The sequence below is a fragment of the Colletes gigas genome, unplaced genomic scaffold, assembly GCF_013123115.1.
Source record: "Colletes gigas isolate AHSC1104 unplaced genomic scaffold, ASM1312311v1 Colletes_gigas_Sc00005, whole genome shotgun sequence".
Taxonomy (NCBI): domain Eukaryota; kingdom Metazoa; phylum Arthropoda; class Insecta; order Hymenoptera; family Colletidae; genus Colletes; species Colletes gigas.
In genome coordinates, this window is record NW_025106634.1 from 5,525,103 (window position 1) to 5,529,472 (window position 4,370).

General features: G+C 41.7%; 1 non-coding gene across 1 annotated transcript; it reads right to left on the reverse strand.

Annotated features, from left to right (window-relative positions):
- Positions 1-3,876: 3,876 nt before the first annotated feature.
- Trnar-ucu lies at positions 3,877-3,949 on the reverse strand. Its single transcript has one exon. It is a non-coding gene; the product is annotated as a tRNA-Arg (tRNA).
- Positions 3,950-4,370: the final 421 nt, after the last annotated feature.

The following is a 4,370-nucleotide window of genomic DNA, read 5'->3' on the forward strand; positions in this document are numbered from 1 at the left end:
ACGAAATTATATTAATTCCGTAGTAAAATTCGCGTTCAAAGTATAATCTATCAAATAAAGCTGTCTCGATTGACAGAACGAGAGGTTGCGTTACGCGATCACCCTCGTCGGATTCCATCGTCTCGATTTCGTACGGTTGCAGAGGATTCATCGACCCATCGCCGAATCGAACAAGAACCTTAACATTTTCTCACGACATTTCGCTGTCTATATTCTCTCCTCCCGTGCTTTCACTTGTCAGTTCTGCCCGTACCTTGGGTACACGCGTTGGATCTGGCTAAAAGATTCCGGACAAGCCTTCAAATTTTGCTGGAACGCAGGGATCAGTCGGTCAAATAGTTGCTGAGAGTTCGGTGCTGTACTGTCATGAAAGTATAGAATAACATTGCACCATTGTTAAGAATCTCTCTAACCCCACGATCGCGGACAGCAACGTGTTCGACTCTACAGTTTCTTGACAAAGGCCTTTGGTGGAGTTTAATGGCGTACGGTTGGGCATACAAAATAATTATGAAACGAATCGAAAAATATTTTCCACGTATCTTTTACACGAAAAATTTGCGTTTAGATAAAACTGTTGCGCGTCGACGGGGCGTCGTCGAGGTGACGTGGGATTATCCGGCGTCGTAATTCGCGGAACGATAGGTTGTATCGATGGTCGGTTGGCAGCGTTGGTAATCAGAGGCGTCCGCCCACAGAAAATCCGTAGCGTCTCGTTAAAGGACCGCGTAGCTTGGCCCGATAATAAGTTTCACGGACGGATCCGTCGTTGTTTGGCGCACGGTTGCGAGAACGCGTCGACGTATTCGCGTTCCCGTGACGGCAACGGTGACGACCGATGCCGTCACAAATTACATCGTCGGGCACACGATGGGGTCGGAGTCGACGCAACGGTGCACACGCGATCGTTGCCGGCGTAAATGCGGCTCGTTCGCCTACGAGCGTCGTATCGTACGCTCGTAAACATTTATAGAGCCGGTCTCTTTATTCCTTCCTTCCTTTCTTTTTTTTTTTTCTTTTTACAGTCGATTGTCTCGTTGTAGCGCGAAACAACTACTAGTTGAACGCCGATCGACGCGTGTATCAATGTTTCCCTGAAGCCAGGGGATCGATGCAACTCGAAGATCGAAATTACATATTTTGTTCGAACTTATATTTAATTAAATATCGAAAATGTTTAACTTCGAATTACGATTCGACGTTCTCGTTTGGTCGAGGCCTTGAAAAGCGAGGCGCGATCTCGTCAAGAGGAAATACACGATTGGTTGTTTTACGCGCGTCGAATCGGAGGATTACGTACGAGATAAGAGGAAGAGGGCGGAAACGAATGACGTTTACGGAACGCCAGCGACGACGTTGCCCGGTGACGCTCGAGTTTCCGTCGAAATAACGCGCGCGTATTTAATTCGAGAGTCGTCGAGACCTGCTATCAGTTTCGTTCTTCGACGCGATCGCGTGTACGATTTTTGGCAAATCGTCGCCATTATTGCTCGCGCGTCTTAGCAGTTTGTCACTTTGTCAGACTCTTTGAGATCTTGTAAACCGGACGTTGGGTCCTCGCCAGCTTTGGAAATTTTTTGTTATCGAATTCTAAAAAAGAAATTCTCGAAGCATCGAGATAAAAATATTTCTCTGATCCAAAGAATATATCAACGATCCTGATTTCGATAGTGGAAACTAAGAATAAAAATATATTTAAATTGATCAGCAAAAAGTAGAAATTCGATAAAATTAACTTCATTTTGTATCTTTCTCATTAAATAAATCGATTCGATTGTTTTTTCGAGGCGGCACAAACTAATTATCGATTTGTCGCTTAAACAGGTTCTATATTTAGCTACGCATATTCCAGAAACGGAAACGATTCTTTCGCTTTTTCGTTGGCGCTGGTTTTATGCAAAACAATGCATTTTTCGTTTCTAAATTTGAAGTTATTTTGCCTTGTCGCCTTCATGAATATTTATTATCTTAGTCAATGATCGACAGTTAGCCTCGACTGGTTATTCGACATAGAAACTCTTGCGATCGTGAAAAATGTTCGTCGACGATCCAGAAATAGTTGAAAACGAAAGGGGAAATCGCGAGAATCGGGACGTGGCTTCTTGAAACGAGTTTTTCGTACGCGTTCAAGCAAATCTTGTTTTCGATATTCCGCGAAAAAGAGTTTCGACGCCGAAATTAATGTTTTGCATCGAGTGGAAAATAATAGGGTCCCGAAGCATGTCTTGCAGGAAGCATCCTGGCGTGACGTCGAATTTTCTAAGGAGAACCAGAGAGCTGATCTCGGTAAGTCGCGAACGTTATTGACATCTCCGAAAAGGGGATTAAATTTTAAGGAGTTCTCCCGGAATAATTCGCCGTAGTCTTTATAGAATTTTCGAGGAATCCGTCCCGTTTGCTCGTCGCGCGAGCCAACTTCGAAACGGACAATTGATTCTTCTTTATTGCCTCCTCTAGACATTCTCCTCATTTGTTCGCGTTCCTTGGCATGACGTAGCGAAGAAACGCAGATATATCTCTCTTTCGCTGCTGGCAATTGGCCCAGTTACTAATGTACATCCGCGAACGAATGACGCGTGTCTTTTCTTCGCGCGATGGTGGGCCAGTGACGCAACGCTCGCATATAACCGTAACACGTGAGACAAAGAGAAAGATTCCTGCTGCGCAGTCTAAACAGCCATCTACATACATCGTTACCAGCGAAAAGTTTGCATTTAGTTGACCGTCAAAACGATTTCTTCGTACCATAAACTCACGACCGTCTAGATCGTACCCGAAGCGTTTTGGAAACGATTCTTCGACTCCTAGGGTCGTAAACTACCCCTCTACGATCGTAACTTCTTACTTTTCGATTCACTAGAAAGGACTATTCTACTAAAATTTATTCAAGGTCTTGATCACACAATTAAAACAAAAAATATCTCTAATCTTTGTAAAAATTCTAAATATCTTGCAAAAGAGAAAGTCTTCGAGAAAATTAAATTTTACAGAAGAAAGTTGAATAAACATTTTCTCTACCGTCTCTAATGAATCTCATTCATCGCATGCATAAATCCCCATGAATAACGTATATCGTAAGTTTCGTGGCTGATGTATTTACTAAAAAATTCTTTTTAAGAATAATTATACGATGGAAATAGTATTAATGCGATACGTCCGAAAGTACTGTGACGTATATTGTCGGACCGAATTTGGCGATCTAATTTTGCAACAGCGTCGACAGTAATTTTAGATCCGATCGCGTTTATGGCCTAGAAGCGAAAATATTTTTCGTAACCTTAATTAACATAAAGTGTTTTAAAGTTGATCTTATGTCATCGATACGTACAATGAGAAATCACGAATACCGCGAAGCAAAGTTCAATGTCGATCGTCTTTATACAATGCGTTACTTAATTAAATACGTGCGATAAGAGCTAAAATTGTGGTCGAAATGTTAACAATTTCGCGGCAACTTGTACTACTTGCGCAGTTTTATTTTTGTATTGCAATTTCCAACGAATCGATCGATACGTGCGACAGTTTAATCTATGTTTAGCGATTTTATCTCTTGCTACTTGACTCTGTATGCACACGATGTTATCCGTCGATTTTAAATGACATTTTTTTGCGTTCGACGCTTTCTAAACCGATGGAAATAAAAAAAAAAAACATTCCATTTATCATGTTTACTGGAAAAGAGACATATCAACGTTTCCTGCGATCGAAACTAGTTGAACGTTCTGCGAAATTACTCTCGAAGACTTATCTGCTGCAAAATATAGATCGAAAATATCTGGTGTGTTCGTTAAAAAAAAAAATTCCTTCGATAATTTTCGTAACGTTTGCATGATAATGTCCGTGGGGATATTTTTGGTGGTGAAAATAAAACGGAATCATCCCTTGCGGGGATCGAACCCGCGACCTTTGGATTAGAAGTCCAACGCGCTATCCTCTGCGCCAAAGGGACTACTATAAATAGTGGTGCGCATTTTTTCGTGTGATTCTGTAATTCACCAAACGAATTCACGGATAGATCGTACTGTTTTCGATTTTGAAAACACGGGAAAAAATTTACATAACGAACATTATTATCTACTCTACGCTCTGCAGGAGCATTCGCTGACTTCGTTATATAGCAATCGATTGCATTTAGAGGTTAGGAATTTATATAATTTACCAACATTTGCGATACTTTGTTGTTCGTGATCTTTTTCGCTGCGCCACGTTCCAAGTCAGAGACTTGTTACGTGATCGCGTCAATAGAGTCCATCTTCTCGTTGGATCGGACAATAGATCGTTTCAAGATCACGCCACCCGACTTAATCTCCTCGTCGATCGCGAAACCACGGTAATAGAAATACCATAGAAGCGTTCTACAACCGTGGAAC